The sequence below is a fragment of the Solea solea genome, chromosome 12 (genome assembly GCF_958295425.1).
Source record: "Solea solea chromosome 12, fSolSol10.1, whole genome shotgun sequence".
NCBI classification, from domain to species: Eukaryota; Metazoa; Chordata; class Actinopteri; order Pleuronectiformes; family Soleidae; genus Solea; species Solea solea.
Genome location: NC_081145.1, coordinates 17,993,702 through 18,011,968, shown reverse-complemented (window position 1 = coordinate 18,011,968; position 18,267 = coordinate 17,993,702).

Sequence of the window (18,267 nt, the reverse complement as noted above, 5' to 3'; positions counted from 1 at the left end):
AGCCTGACTCTGCATTTTTGATTATTGTTGCTTGACAAAACTTATTGGGTCACATATTTATTTCTTTATTTTTTTCTCTGTTTATTGTTTTCTGAAGATGGATGTTAATATAAATGGAGTAGAGGAGGGAGTTCTGCATTAGTTGTCTTTTTGTTTAGTTTTTTTTTTACTGAGAGGACAAAAGAGAGCCTAAATCAAGAGAGCCATAAACAGAACGTGTTGTTTTGGTCTGACAGTTGAAGAGGAACGTTTTGAGCGACGAGTTAAACATTCAGCAGTTAAAACCCAAACTACTGACTGCATTGGTCACTGTTAATAATATAGAGAACACCCTGGATTTACCTACTTCTGCATAACAAAGGATGATGTGACAAACATTGTCAACGTCTCAAATTAAACGTTTCAAATGTCAATGCAAGAATCAGAGTGTGCTTTTCTAAAGTAGGGCATGTGTCTAATAGCTCCACTTTCTTCTCTAATAGGTACAAAACAGTATATTTTTTTTTTATCTTTATTATTGTATGACAACGGTATCCGCCTCCTAGTCCGCAACATGCTGTGAAACCAATTCAACTACTGAACACTTTAAAAAGCCACCATCGCTCACCTGAAATATCACCTCTGTATACTGAGCCACCTCCGTAGCTGTAAGACACACTGCTAAGTGAAAGTATTGTCTTCTGCAGGGAAATTCATTGCAGTTACATAAAATGCTCACAGCTTTTGCTCCTATTGTTTTGGCGATTCGATTAAGTTTGCATATGGAATAAGCCCGCAGAGATGCAGTGCTGAGCCTGCATCTAGAACACAAATTATGAATTTGTAGCTGAAAAGCTGCATATTGTTTCCCTCTTTTCAGAATCTCCTAAATGTTTCTTAACATTCCAGGATCTTTTTTTATGTTAATATTTTGTGGCCAAGTCCTTGAACATTGCACATTTGTATGACTAGTTTGTAATTATCATTATGATATTGTGCATCCTTTCCCAACAAGTGCCTTAACCCGGGCCACACTGGATGTGGACACTCTTCAAAGCTCTTACAATAGCCGAAATTGTGCACCTGTACATTAAGAGTTCTTTTACCATGTTGTGCTGACACTGCAGACTCAGATATACTAATTTATTAAACACATTTTTTAGACTTTTATAATTGATTGGAGTGCATTTTCTGGTCCACTGAAAGAGTAATAAGATAGAATAGACTGGATGCACAGCACAACTAGTTAACATTGTGCACCAAGTTGAAGCAGACTGTGCTTCATGGTGCTCCTGCAACTAGTTTGCCCAAGGACGACACTTTATATATTACAAAGCAGATCCAGCAGCCCAAATTGTTACCCCAATAAAGGAACTGTCATTGTACTTTATTTTGATAGTTCATTGTTGACTCTCTCCTACTCCTCAACAGATATTCAGTATCATGTCAACAGTTGAAAACTATTTATTCTATTCCTCAACAGTTGTTCACTTTAATTAGATGTAGATAGATGTCCCCGACACACATTTACAGATGCAAGTGTAGATATCCCTACTGATAGTCTGTTCATGTCGACAATGTCACCAGATAAGCTACAGATTGATGTTTACTTGACAATAAACATATTGTCAACGCATAATCAACTGAGTAAGTATCATACTTCCCATTAACTTTCAAGGGACAGACTAATCAGAAGTAGATAGCCTATGAAGAAGATGTTGACACAATAAAAGGAGCTTAATAACACTGCTAAAGTAGTATTTATAGTCTACTGGCAGTTAGTGAATTGTATGTCACGTATCAGTTGTCAACTGATCATCTGTAAACATGATACTGAATACCTGTTGACTACTAATAGAGAGTCAGCTATGGACTATCAAAATAAATGTGGTACCTTTTTATGGTAAGCAGCAAACATGAGAAAAGGTGTTGATGAGAGATGTAGGAGACGCACTGCATCAGGCAGCACAAGCAGGAAATCCAAAACATCAATTTAATCAATTTATTTTGTAGAATACAAATACAAGATTACATTTTGGCCCATCTGCTAGTTATGGGATATGAAATTATGGACTGGTTTTGATTAATTTAATATGAAAGTTTTTTTTTTGTTTTTTTTGCAAACCCAAAAACAATCAAGAGTCACTCGATTGAGTTAAAAGGACTGAGAAACGTCTGAAAACATGGCTTTGTGACAGAAAGTGCATGATGATAAAATGAACACACTTAAGGCTTTTAGACATTCTTCTGCAACACCAGTCCCCGGGGGGGGGGGGGGGGGGGGAACAAATCACACGTAACATGGTTTATTTGAATTTCTTTAAGTTACGTTTGCATTTTGAGATCTTTGCCATTCATTTTGAGGCAAAGCTTTTACTGACACACTTGATATGTCTCATATTATTATCGGGGCTGATTGTAATTCATGGGCTATATTAAATGTCAGAGAAAGGGCAGGGATTGTTATGCAAATAAAATGTTATTTCCTTTTTTTGCCCTGCAGTGAAAAAAAGGAGAAAGCAAATGAAAATAACAATTTAATACTTTGTTGAGAACATCATATACCTTGTGGATCCAACCCATCAGGTGTCTGAGTGGAATAAATAAGATAAATAATGCTATAAAATATATCTATCAACAACCCTCTAATGCCGAGCATTTAATGGAAATATTATAAACTTTGCTCTTTTGCACCATTATTCATCCATCCATTTATATATGTTGTATTATTTCAATGAGGAAGGCAGGCTTATATATGCCTGAAATGTTATAGCTGCATATGCATGGGCTCAACTCACTTTAAGCTTGGATATCCCTCGCTCCACACGTCAATCGTCAGAAAGTGTTGTGTTGTCGCCAAGCAACAAACCACAAGCACCACATATTTCCAGTGCCTTTGCACACAGCAGATATTTGAGAGGGTGGCTGACTGTCTGAGTGTATTTTCTGTGAGTTTTTAAAAAAGTTACAGAGCGAGACAGCAGCCGCCCCCTCTCCAGCAGCGTCACATACAGACACTGAATGTACATCAGCAGCAGAGGGAGGACGAGGGCGGAGATGATTGATGATGACTGATGTTTGTGACTGACCTGACTGTTCTGCGGCAAATATCGCTGCTGCTTTTCTGAAGTTACTAAATGTGCATTCACTGCTCTTATCACGTTGGACTGCAGCATGAGCGTGTGTGTGTGTGTGTTCTTTCATGATATTGGTCATTGTGCTGTTGGTCATGTCTGTGAAGGTTCTCAGTCATCCAGGTCAGAGTCTTCTTCTGTAGTTAGCTGTAGGCGACTGGACTTGCTCGAGTTTTCATCCGTGAAGCTTCTTCAGCGCTGAGACAAAGAGTGAAGGGGTCGTTGGGGTCACCTGAGACCCTTACATAGTCATAGTGTGGGTGTTGGACTTTACTGTTTACCTCTGTTAAGTGATAGTTTCTCCAGTTTAACATACTGTAGATGGCTTCTATCTTCTCTGGCCAAAATGCTAACATCCTCATCCTCAAAAGAGTCTTCCTTGACCTTCAGATGTAGATGGACAGCTGAGTCCTGTCCAGATGAGCTGGCTGTTTTAATGCAATGGTTGTTTGGTATCACCAACGTAGAGGTCAGGACATTAACCACATTGTTCTCTCTGTTCATCTTTTTATTTGTTTTAATGTGGATGACCTACTATATGTCTTGAGACAGTTATGAGTGGAATCTATCACAGCTGTTCCCTGATTCTTCTTCACTCTTTAAGTTGTTGCAATGCAGAGTTTATTGGACAAGCAAAGTTCTAAATAATTAAGAATGTGGAAATGCTAGAGAGTAGTGATAAGCAATCTGCTGCTGATCTGATGTTTGATTAAAGGCAAAGCTGAGGTCTAATTCATTGCCCTTTAATTCCAATGGCAGGCTCATTACCCGTAAGGAGGCGGAAAGAAGTCACAGAGGTTTACAAGCACTGTTTGGTTTACTTGGTGAGGCAGTGAAGAATGATAATAGTCTTTTGCTATGTTTCCTTTGTACTTTCTCTGCATCATTATGCAAGTTTAATAGAGCCCCGATGAACAATGAGGGTTCGGGTGGAATCCCATTCACTACAGACACTGTTTTTTTTTGTAGTTCACAGCCAGCTGCCTCATAACAGGGGGGGTGGGGTAGGGGGGAACTCCAAAATAAAGCTCATGGACAAATTTATGATTTCATCAAAGCATGATGTAGATGACCATGGCTGTAAAGGCCTGTTAAACAAATTGAGAGCCTCCAAGTAGCATCTGGCACATTAAAGGTAACCCTCACATAAGCTTGCTCATGCTGCACTCGCTGGTAACTGCACATTTACTAACCTGATTTAAATGTTTATATATCTCTATGGATATTTTGGGTTATATAAAGGGGGGGAAACATCTACTTCTTTCCTCTTCACTATTCATTGTGTTTGTCAGATGCATAGACTGTATAAAGGGAAATGCATGTACATCTTGTACATGCGATTTACCGAAAAATCAAAGCATCTGGTTGACTGGTAGTATACGATTGTATGTATAAAACGTGGATTCCCTCACTTGAGGAAAATGTGAAATTTAGCGTTATGCATATTATCTTTTTGTTTATTGATTGAAACAATGATGCTGCATGAACAAACACAAACTTTTACAGCTGTTTTTGCTGAAATTACTGTTTAGATTTGTGCTAATGGTGGTAATTAGCAAAAGGCACAGATGCTGAATTCCGTATGCAATGCCCAAATTCAAAAGAATTATCAAACTCATTGGCGACCAGATGCTGGCTCCTCTGCCGTCATTGAGGCCAGTGAGAGACTTTATTGTTGTGCATGCCTCACTTGTGCATGCTTTGTGTGTTTAGCATTCAAAACATGAAAGTTAAGGACATTTATCCTGAGAACAAGAGAAAACAACTGTGATCTGCATTTGAATATTATAGTATTGTTATTATTACTAGGTCAAACATAACTTGAGTTAAGAGAAGAAACTATTTATTGTTTTGCAGCTTTTAAATGTAAATGCATGGCGTAGATCAGGGGTGTCAAACATACGGCCCACGGCACAGAACCGGCCCACCAGAGGGTACAATCTGGCCTGCAGGATGAATTTGTGACATGCTGTATTTTTCAGTTCCAGATACCTAGATATTTTATGCTTTGTAGCTCCACTGTGATCTGTAAATTGTAATGCACATGTGTAAATGATAAACTTAGGCATATAGTATTGTTAACATTGCCCTTAATTTTTTCAATACATTTCAGGTTGTTCATAGTATGTTTTGTAAAAAGATACTTAATTAAATATAAACAAAGGGAACCATTTGGAGTTCTTGTTGTCCATAGATTATTATGCTGTTATTTTGCTGGTCTGGCTCACTTGAGATCAAATTGCACCATAAGTGGCCCCAGAACTAAAATGAGTTTGACACCTCTGGCGTAGATAACTGGTCACTAAACATTATTTCAGAGTCCTGTGCTCAGCTCTGAACCCAGTGACCAAAGGCAAACACAGTGAAACTATGAGAAAATGTACGAGGGCAGCATCTCTGTAGGGAAATACACTACTACACAAGTCTGGTTGCTCAGAGAGAGGGATTACCTTTGTCTTTACTTTCATTTTCAGGAAAATCCTGCATAACATCACCCATAGCTATCTCTATGTGTTTTGTCTGGTTTGAAGTATGCATGGGCACAGCCCGTGGCCAAGAGGAAGGGAATTGGGCTTGCCCCTGTGCAAGGCAGTCAATCTCCATTGCTTAAAAACTGCTGTGTAAAAAAGATGGGTTAAATGCAGAGGTCAAATTCACTGACACTAATTGGTGCATATGTAAAAATGTCCATTCTAATTTTCGCGCTAAGTCCGACTGTATTAATAAAACCCACTAATTAGTGATACCTGGTGTCACCTTATTTGTGAGTACTGGAAAGTACGTCAGAAACTTTCAATTTAATTACTTGAAACATGAACCACCAGGGGAATAGTATGTGCTGAATGGAGAACTAAATAAGAAATATCTGATTTCATGTAATCAAATTATCCGACTAAATTTAAGAAAATGGAAGGGGATGTGCGTTTGCAATATTAATGGAAATCCCAGGACAGTCTGACATAGCATGGAATGCACAACAGATTACTCCGTTCTGGTGCCCCACTTTCATTTTCTAACCGATCAGACCATAATTTGAAAGTAGCAGGCACATTGGGACCTGACAGGGCAAATTCTTCACCGTTATTGACGTGATTGTGGTATTTGGTGCAACTTGCAGCATTTTTTACAGGCTTGGGACGGACAGCATATGTTGTGACTGTGCAATAGGAACATTATTATATCACACCTGGTCCGGAGCTTAGAGCTGATGTTTTCTGTGAACAGGTTTGGAGAGGCCGAGCAGAGGGTGACGTGGCAGAAGACTGAGCTGGAAGCTGGATGGAGAAGCCCACAAAGTGAATCTCAGATGGTTAATGAAAGAGTGAGTCTACGTCCAACTCTGATGACTGTTGTCTGCAAGATGTGATTACTTTTTACTCACCATATACAGGAAACATCTGTCACCATAGATACTGAACAAGCAAAAAAAAAATGTGTAAGAATACAGCGTGTGCTGTTTCTATATTAATCCATTATATTTATAATTTAAATTATTAATAGTGAAGGTGCTTGAACTGGGAATGTTACTGTTTAATATAATGTGATATTTGCCTTACATCTGAAAGGATGCCCATTTCAAGCTCTTTTGATTGGAAACATTTTATATAGTTCACCTATAGTTTAGCTAGTTTATCAGTGACATAATAAGAAAATATCTTAAGCTGTTAACCCCTTATTACAGGGGTGTTTTTTTCTCCAGAGGACCATAATAACATGAAGAAGATAAGGGGGCACACACTGAATTATGACAACTAAAACGATATTACTATTACATTTTTTAACGTCTTTATATTTTTTATATATTTTTTCTTTTTTCCTTTTTATACATATGTTTCAGTTTATATTTAGACTGTACATAGACTTGCATGCCTCTTATGTTTCTATCTTGTAACATATTCTGGAGCTGCTGAACTGTGAATTTCTCTGTGAGATGAATAAAGTATCTATCTATCTATCTATTTTTTATAGATCTTTAATTTTAATTTAACCCATCCTAATATCCAATAGAAACATTTCCAAAAATGTCCAATTTGAAATGTAAAAAAGCTACAAATGTGGTGTAACCTGCAACAGAAATATGAGTTTCATCCTGACACCAAAAACAACAGGAAGACAGCCCCACCACGAAAAGCCAAGTGTGTTACAAATAAGCAGTAGTGGTAAAATTTATAAGGTCACTGAAAAATCATTGTCATCATCATGTGTCATTTCAAAATAAAAGTCAAGCTGTGTTTAGGCAGTGAAATGATTTTAATGATTAGGAGCTGAAACTTTCAGTCTCTAAACGTCCAGATATTTGATCTGTGTTGTATTGTCTCATCTCATGTCCACTACGTGCCAGTGGGAACACACACACACAAAATACTTAGGTTCATAATGCTGCCTTTTTTATTAATTTTGTAGTTTTTTGTTTGTTTGTTTCTTCCCCATGTGGATGCCATGGGCTGAATAAAGCTGGTCTGATTTTCAGAACCAGCCCTGGGGTCATATGTTGCTCATGTGTGGCATAATAAGTAACATATTAGCAATAAACACAACCATACACTCGACTTCAACCAGTCACCTTTTATACAGCTCACAGTGACAGAGCTATTACTAATTGATTGAGGCATGACCAATTGAACTCCTTTAGGGGGTATTGTCCTTTCCTGTCCTTGGACCAGCAGGTAAATGCCTTGTGGGAGGATTATGTGAGTGTAGAAATTATCCCTCTGTTTACATGTATGCTACATTTCCTCAGGGGATATTTTCTTTATTTAACTGCAAAGCATGAAAGAACTGGCTCTGACTGATTTATTATTATTATTATTATTGTTCTGTGGCAAATTAGTCTAGATATAGAAAAAGTTTTAACGTGCAATAAACAGCACATGCCTTATTGTCCATTTCATAAATCACCATAACACACAGACAGTGTTGTGTGTCGTGGTACCACAGCATATCACGTTTGAATACGACCTGGACCCATCTGTTGCATGTCATCATCTGCCTTTTATGCTTTATTTGCAATATGTTCATGTGGTTCAATAGAGGTGGACGAAAAGCCAAGCTTCTTTAGAGAAACCAAGGAAAATATTAGCATGTGCTGCGAACATAACTGGCACAGACATTCTACACTTGGCCCCCTTTTAGCTGACGCGACTGTTGTGTCACTGTGAACAGCCATGACCTCCCATTTCCAAGAGCAAAGCAGTTGTGACCCCCTGTCACAACTTGTAATGAGTAGCAGGACCTCAGCTATGACTGTTATTCACCCTGAACTGCAGTGCATGGCTGATTAACAGTCCATTGTAATTAACACCTATGATGCATCGGCCTTAGGTTGATTGATAAACAAATACAATTTATAAACAGCTTTTCTCTCTGGGCTCCATTACAATTACAATATTCTTACAAATGAACAAGGACGATAAAGCAAGACACACAAGCACACAGACACAAACAATGAATGGAATGTATAATTAATCATATAAGTGTAATTAACATTCCATTCATTGATAAATAGATATACATATATATATATTTCCATTCATTCATTCATTCATTCAGCAGCATCCTGCATAAATATGTGTTGCATGGGTCAACCAACACTGCTGTTGAAAAAGAAGTCTACAGGCCACATACTTTACAATGTTTTTGTTCTAATGACATTGGGATGCCACCATCAAGAAAAACACACACATACAACACATGTCTTTGAAAGCATAAAATATCAAGATATCAAGAAAATATCCTCTCACAGCACCTGCAGTAAATATCACTTGAATTCAATAAGAGTCAAGCCCAGTGATTGAGACGGACCCCCTGCTTTGACAATGCAGTGGTATATAATGATTACAGTATTTTGCACCACACCACAACTAATTGAGTAGAAAGTATTGAGCATTGCACAGGCACTGGTGTTTTACAGATGAGGAAATATCTATTTGAACGGACCAGGGCTTTTAGTAGCCGGCTAGTTGACTTGCTTACCACCTGATGATGCCCCTAGTAGCAAGAGAGTTTCTTAAAATCCATGGACTGGGCAGAGTTCATGAACACAGTCATGGCTATGGACACAACTTTAGAGGTCATGTGATGCAAACCTTTGCTTAGAGTTCAAACTCAAACTCAGTGGCAGCAGCCTTGGGCAGAAAGTGTGGGTGGTAAGTAACAGCACACTAAAGGTTGCATCATGCACAGTCTATTGCATGTTCACCAATGCTGACCCTGAAGGCACCTATAGCACTAGAACTAAATTGTGCCATAGGTTATCAATCAAAGATTTGGAGTGAAGAATGAAATCATTGCACTTTCTTTGCATGGCAATGATAGCTGTCACAATGTCTGTCACATCCTACCTGAGAGTGTGTTCCAAAGCTAGTGCTGCCAATGACTGGCCATTAGTGCTTGGCAGCCATGCCTCGAGCATTTCAATGTAAAACTGACATTTAGAAGAGAGCAGATGATGCTATTGACACTTGGATAGGCAGTAATTACTTCCCCCCTTTAGCATTCATTGTGTGAGGCATTTCATCACTAAATGTCAATTATCATGGCAGCTCCATTCAGCGGGTAACCTTCAGTTATCACTGTAAGCATTGGAGGGTAGGGTGCCTTTAAGAATACGCTGACTTTATCCCCACTCTGACAGATCTCTTGGTCTCTTTGACTGTGCTAAGTGATATGGAATAATGTAACATTCAGATATCTAAGGGGATTCCCCTGTGTCGCTGTCATAATAACACATTTTTACCTCTACTAAAACAAACATCTCTTGTGTGTGTGTGTGTGTGTGTGCATATTATGTGACTAGAAGATAGTTAATCAAATTGTTCATCCATTAATATCGGCTTCTTCTGAATGAAGCACACACACTATTAGAGCAAGTATTTTTTCAACTGGAAGGTTGTGAAGTCTTTCCACATTTTTTGGGGGGCGATAGTAGCCACGGGCTATTAAAGCGAGTTGTCTTTCAACCGGAGGGTTGCGGGGTTTGATTCCCGGCTCCACGAGTCTACATGCCGATGTCACCTTGGGCAAGACGCTTAATGCTGTGATGATTCTGATGGTGTGTGAACGGGTTTAAAAGATGTGTGATAGAAAATGGGCAGAAGACTAGAAAAAGCCCTATATAAATACAGACCATGTGCACACAAACACACACAGAGTCCACACAGACAAACATCCTCAGGCTCTGTAGCAGCAGGACGATCACTGGCGCCATATTATTCAGCACTCTTCAGAAAGCTCTCTGAAAACCTCAGTTGCTGCAGATAGGTGAAGTCTGATTCCAGCACCACGAGTTGTGATTTTAAACAATGGTGCAGAATTGACTTAAGTGAAAGGGGTTACATATTCCAAAGATTCTCTACTAGCTTGGTTTTGGATTTATTTTACCAGGATTTCAGGTATTAATCTTTTTTTAGTTTCTGCCTCCAAAAAGATGTATTGGAGGTGAAAGGATTTTTATTTGTGATTGCCCTGCACCTCATTGGAAAGTGACATTTAAAGGTCAATCGAAACATCAATTTCCAGAATCATTCTCCCCATAACTCTCTAATCCACAGGACAGACTGACGACCGAACAAGTAGAACCAGAACAGAAATTCAAAGATTGTCTAAGAGGTCTAAGGAAGCAAAGGGTCACTTAAGAAACAAAGGACAGTTTAGGACATTTAGACCAGCGTGTACCTGGTCTGTGCACTGTATATTTACTGACGATATATTGTATTCAACATACTAAACAAAAAATACCTGCAACAAATGCAACAGCTGTGACAGCAACAGGATCTACTAGACAACTTTGGAAATATAAGGGTTTGGTCACACCAGCCTGGTTTAGTGCAGTTAAATCGAACCCTCGTGCATTTACCCCCTCAGTATGGTTCGTTTGGATTGACATGATCATAATACACTTGAATGAGGTGGTCTAGGACCGCTTGTAAGTGAACTCTGGTGGAGCAGTTCATAACTGGTGTTTCTTTCCACTGTGAATGACAACAGACTGTAGTCACTCCACCGCAACCACCCATTGGCCACCCGCCGGCCTTCAGGCACTGTCCATTACCAGAGCAGCAGCAGGGCAGATGAACATTAACCTACAACCTACAGTCCACATATCTGGCCAATAGCTGGTTTATAGTGCATTTGAGATGTACCGAACCAGATGGAAAATTTAGCAATGTAGCATGAACTTGATAGCGCCCTTATTTGTTGGTAAACCCAGACACGACACAGTATCAACATTATCTCGCTCCCTGGTTATTATCAAACAAGCAAAGGAAGCAAGGGTGACCTTGAATGTGAAGTCGCCACTCGAAAAATTTGCACCGCTTTTAGTGTAACCGCAACATAAGTATGTATGCATGCCTAAATGTGATGGTGGTGACCAATGATATACTTACTACAGTAGACTGCAGTATAGTATAGTAGTATTCATACTAAAGTGGTGGCATATTTTCAATAGAGTTAGTAATAATGGAATAAAGTCTGCCTTGCCATTCATTTAGTTGTTTCTGGATTTGTATGCTGCCCTATGCACACCAAAATGATACAATTAGCTGCTTTCTATAAATAAATAACATTACTATTGAGCAGACTTTAGTTCAGCCTATCCTCAACAATGTATCTGCTCAAGAGGGTGAAAGTTAAAAAAAGCTTTGATGGCTGAAACATATTGGCATGTTTTTACTGTTGATATGATTCAATAGACATGGAATAATCAAGGCTTTTTAACTGTCACCCTCTTGAGTGCAGGAGTTGTCTAGTTTTGGATCCCCAAACTGAAGAGAGGGATAGTATTTACTTTTTATTATTGGCTTTGCATGCAAAAACTTTGATATACAGTAACATTTCAAATTTAGAGCTTGACAATGACCTTTATTTGATTCAATACAGTATGTTGTTGTCGGGTTCAAGTTGAATTAATTTCTACCTTAGTGCCTAAATTGCTATTGACATAAAGTAGCAACAAATTATACATCTTAAATAATGCAGAGCTTGTTGTTTTTTTCAGGAACGGAGTAAAACTTTAGAGCAACATTCAACAGTTGGATGAACTTTTTCAGAATCATTTTAACATTTCCTTTTAAAATATTCAAGTAAGGGCTTGGAAGGTCACATATTGCAACATTCTAAGCAGGAAGTTTCCACTGCGGGTAGACCAGGGGCTATAGAATCAAGCCTCAACAAACTACTGAGCAACGATATGTATGACACCTTAATTATATTGTTTTTCTTTAAAGCACACATCCAACTTATTCCTATTTTCTAAGGTTATAGGATTATTTCTCACTGATTCTGGAGTTTTGACATTTGGAATATAGTTATGTTACATACTGTGGACTAAGTTCTACAGTACATCACATTTCACACAACCTACATAAAACTAATAAAAATTAAGTTATTGATGTTTTGGTTTATTGCAGCAAAGATACATCTGTTGTTCTGTCTGAGCCAAAACAAAAAAAAAGCAACACTCACACACATTGGACAAACACACACAGTACATTAGTACTCGTAGACATTCCCTATACCAACATAACTAAGTGACTTACCCCAACTCTAACCTTAAACCCAATTCTAACCCTAAACCCTAAACAGTTCTTAACCCTGAAAAAGCCCTTTAAAGTTTAAGGGTCCCAAAATCTCCCCACAAGGTCAAAATGTCCTCACAAGTATAGATTTGTATGTTTTTGGAACTCACAAAGATATAAATCCAAGTACACACACACACAACCATGATTCATCAGACTATATTGAATTTAGCAGCTGCCCAGGCTTTGTCCCTCATCCCCATAGATAAGGAGTACGACCTTGGTTGTACAGAATGAAGGTTATATTTGCAAAATAGACATAATACCTTTGCTGTGTCTCTGAATGCACAATGCACCATTGTGTGTGACACTGCCACTTTTCTTTTAATTAGCCTCTCTATGGCAAAGCAGATGAACTCTCAAAAGACTTTCTGGGAAGAAGAAAAATCAGTCATATTTGCAGTGCATTTGTGGCTGGCATCGTCATTTTTGTTTTTCCCATTTACTCACTCTAACTCTTATGAGGGCAGAATTTGCAAGCTACAACAAATGTCTTACTATATTGTCCAGACAAAAAGTCTAGACAAAAGTGAATCCAGCTGCATGTGTAATAAATGTGTTTTTTACAGACTTTTCATTTACTACGCACTTTGGTCAAAGTTCCTCAGCTCCCCTCCGATCACATACACTGGTATACAGTGGAACAGTATTTCTGATTTTCCTCCAAGTACCACCAGAGGAGGCTTGTGTACCAGTCATGGTACACATACCACAGTTTGGGAAACATGGATTTAGATGATACAATTCAAGGTTTGAGGTGTCCTTTTCACATGCACAGACAATGCACAGAAGCAAGTCCAGTCACCTACGGCTGGATGACTATGACCTGGATGACTGAGAACCTTCACAGACATACAGCACTATTCAATTTGTGTAAAAACTATATTGGCTCCACAGTGTAATTTAAGAACATACAATATTTTACAAAATCAGTTAAAAATGTATTATTTATTTAGGACAATCCTAACATATTGAGACTGAACGTCACATGTCACATGTTTACAGATAATTAATTAGTTTAGTTTTATATAAAATGAATATTGCACATATTGCAATGCAATGTTGAATTTGCAGCAGTGTCAATAGCATTATTCACCACTTTTTTGAAAGTGTGTTCATTCTAAACCTTACTGACATTTTAACAGTCACAGACTTACAGATTTAACTGCAAATATTGCACTTCTCAAATTAGTTATGGCTGGCTTCCAGACTGACAAAATCACCAAACTGAAAAGTTACAGATGCCAATAGAGATTAAAGGTCAGGGCTTGTAAGTGGAAATCTGATTACTATAGAATACATTACTGATCTGAAACCGTATTATTTTTGTTAACCAAGTAAAAGATTTCACATTAAAACAAATCACAGCAAGAGAACAAATAAACCAACTGGACACAACATAGCAAAGGGCACTGCGCTTGCAGAACCAGTTGTAACAGCTTTAGCAACGGCAGAATACTCATATATATATATATATATATATATATACATACCAGGATAGAACAACATATACCATATCTTTGACTTACAGACAACAGTAAAAACACGAGCAATCGATACTCTACTAAAAGCAAATAAAACAAACATGAAAGTAGCCCAGGGAGAGGGAAGTGTGAGTGTAGTTATTGAGGTGGATAGCAAGCACACAATGTGAAAGACTATTTTGGATAGTGTCATTGAAGGCAAGAAGAAATGATGGTGCCCAAGTTTATAGTCAAGCCACCCTTTTGTGTTTTGAGTCATTCCAGCTACCTACATACTGTAGTTCTAATGCAATATGTTGTTTCTCTGTCACTCTGCAGTGCCACAGGTGATTCCCTGTGATCCCCTAAAGTGTAAAAGTCTGCCAAACACACTCGTTGGTGCAATGTCGATTGAGAAACAGTTCTGCAGTGAATACTGCCAAAAATCGACTATAATGGGCCCCAGGATAATGATCCTTTTTGAGTGATGGCATAATGAGGCCTTTATAAATATGCATGGGTCACTGGGGGTAGTGCTGTTGTGGATTATTAAAACGGCAGGGTAAGAGGTCAAGCTAATCAGAGGAACCTTGGAGTCGAGGCCACCACTGACTAAGGAATTAGCCTGGCCAGATGTCTGGAGCATGTATAGTTTTTACACCTTAGTTAGTTAGTTAGTTACACAACTCTATTAAGAGGACAGATTGCCCGAGGAAATCGCCATCAGAAAGCACAGCCTTCAAAGATGGACAGGACATCGAATGTGTGTAAAGCAATTAGGAGATTACACATTTAGAGTCATGTAGATGCTTTGACAGAAATCTGATGTCTCTGCAGGGTGCAACTCTGCTGTATCAGACTCCAGCCATGACCTGTACGGAATAATACCGCTTTCCACCTTTTTTTTTTGCTCTGTCATTGTGGTTAGCAGAACGGGGCTTTGGTTTTGCAGCCAACACTTGGAGGAGATGGACGATTATTGCATTTGGAGACCTCCCATCTCGTTCATAATCCACTCACTCTGGATGCAGTTTGCCTGCTTGCTCTAGGGACCATCTCACTTCTGAGGCATGTTAATGCTTGAGTTTAAACACTGGCTATACGTAATGAATGGGCCTCTGACTCCATTGATGTCATTAAAAGCTTACGTTAGACTTTGAACAAGAAGGATACATGTAGTCTAGTGCTGCTTAGGGACATCATTATAGTATGGTAGACATAGTTTGGGGACAACATTGTTGGCAGTAATTTGATTGTTTATAATAACAAAATAATTCTTATTAATAATTATGTATTTATTAATTTAGAAGTAATTAAGAGCCAAATTTGGGCCCCCTTATATGACGCCATATGTTGCACATGTATGCTCTATAACATGTGAAAACTACTTTGATTAGTTGAGATTTGTATATTTTTACATGTGTTGACATAAATATTAGCATGTGTAGTTATTTGGTGAAAATATCCAAATAAATGAAACACCCAATGAAAACTAATTACAACCGTCATTATAAAAAAATATAAATATAATTTAAGGTTACTGTATTTGGACTTACCTGCAAGTTGCTTTAGGTGATTTATCTGTGCTCCTCTCAGCAGAATGCAGGTGACTTCATTTGCACAGTGACCTTAATATATTTCACAGTGGTTTTTCTGTGGCTCACAATACTGCTGCTTCATCAGTGTTCACTGCAAGTTCAAGAAAATATTTCTTAGTGACTCATTCCAAACTGCTAAATCGACTGACTTATTGATGCCTGAATGACCAATGGGGGCATTTATTATTTCAATGTCCATGGAAACATTTCCAAATTCCCTTGTGTTGAAGTTACACAAATGAATCATGGACTGACTTATCATTTACCAGACATAGGTTTTGCTTACAGGTTTGTCTAGAACACCTGTGACATTCTATTCATTGCCACAATGTGACAACTCAACGCAACTCAAATTAAACTTTAGTTCTAGAGCACAGTTAAAACAACAGAGCAAACTTCAGAGCAAAAAAGTACAGTGCATAACAGCACAACACAGCAAACAATAGGAATACTACATCGCACCAGTCCCTATATACAACACAACACGGGAGTACAGCTCAACCGGAATTAATAGCCAGGGAGAAAATATGGATTCTCAAGGAATATTTGAAGATCTAGAATCAGGGCACTATGTAAGTGCAGCAGTTTAACCAGATACTGAGATGCCAGCCCATTTAGTGATTTAAAACAAACATGATTTTAAAATCAATCCAGTAGCCAGTGAAGCAAGGTTAATATTGGGATGATATGATTGCATTATGTTGTATTGATATGAACACTCACCTGTGAGAAGACGAGCTGCAACATGCAACATGCTTGAGGTCTTACACTTATACATACTACAACTTTGTTTTTAATGAAACATAAGATGAATAATAACAAATATCGAAATTAATTAATAATGACTGAATAGAGTAGTAGTCAGGACTCTGACAATGCATGATTTCTTTGAGGGTGGCACCATGTTTTTTTATTAATTCATATTTTCATTTTTTTTTACCACGCCTTTGTAACTCAGCTCTAACCAATTCTGGCTTGTATTCATGGACAGGACACTAGTGCGAGTAGGATTTTGCTGAATGTTTGCTGAATAAAATACACAACACAACACTTTGTCATGCTCATTATGAGATAGGAACTGTGCCAGGTTCCATATTCAATTTTTTGCTGTGCAAAGGGTTTAGGCCACCATTAGTCATTAATGACTATTCAGTATAATAAAGTGATTGAGAAATAATTTGACTGTTACTGTTAACAGAGTAGAGAGCTCACCCTGCATGCAGGAGTGTCTACTTTTGAGTTTTGGCGTCTTTTTTCACACATGGGTATGATGTGGGCAGGTCCTAGCAAAAAGAGACAGGGAAAAGATCTTTTGATAATGACACTGAAATTCTACCTGTATAAAACGGACAACTCTCACCCTAGTTAAGGTGTCTAGACTGAATCTGAATACACAAAAAACTTAAAATATTGTATCTTTTAAAACATTTTTGCACCTTTGCAGATTCTCTCTCCCTCTCCCTCCCTCCCTCCCTCCCCATTCGAGTAAACATATATCATGTGATGTTTTCTGTCAGAGATAAATCAGAAAGTGAAGTCATAATCATATTTAGGGTGTGATGAGGGGAGATGAAACACAGCAGGTGTGAACACGTGCGATTGAGAGAGACACAGCACCGCAGCGACACACACCCACACACACACACACCACGCATCCAGTGTGAATCAAGCAATTTTAGACACAATAGATTGTTTAAGTGCAATTGACTGTGAGCGATGTGTATTTGCAATATGTCGTAAGACACATTCTGACCACTATTTTCTTTAACAGGAATATGCTGTTGTGATGTTGGCTGGGTGATTCATGGGGTTATTCAGGGCCACAATGCTTTTTGGGGGTGAGAGTAATGGTAAGAGCTGAGAAATGCTGCTATGCATATAAAGAACGACATGTTTGCGCCTGCTTCACTTACCCTCAGGGACCACACTGCAAATGCTATGCAAGGACAAGAGCAAATGCCTGGATCTCCATGAAAACAGGGACTGTCTTCTGTGAGGATGGACAAAAAGTCCAGTTTTTTTGCTGGAGGAAGAGTTTAATAATTCATGTTTGTGTGTGATTGGCTGCAAGCCACATCTCTTTTTCATAAACCCTGAAAAAGCATCTGTTTGCCTCGAGGAAATACTGCAACATTTCTTCATTTTGGATATAAAGTATGTGCTGCATCTTTCGGTAGCAATATGCATGCACACATTGCTCTGAAATGGCAGCTACATGGAACAGCTACATGTAAATTACATGCTTGATCTGCTGCCACTGTCAAAAATGGTCGTAAAGAAAGCCAAAATCCAGGTTCCTGGTCCTGAGGAAGAGAAAAGAAGAAAACAAGTACAGCTTGTATTTGGATAGAGTTCCAATTCCATTACGAGACGAGAAGCCTGTGAAGAGCCTGGAGAAGATCGTTGATGGCACCTTGAGGAACAGTCCAGTCCACATGTGTGGAACTGAAAAGATGGCATTAATGGACATGTTAGGACTCCCAGGCAAGTTCAATGCTTTGGATCCATCAACATG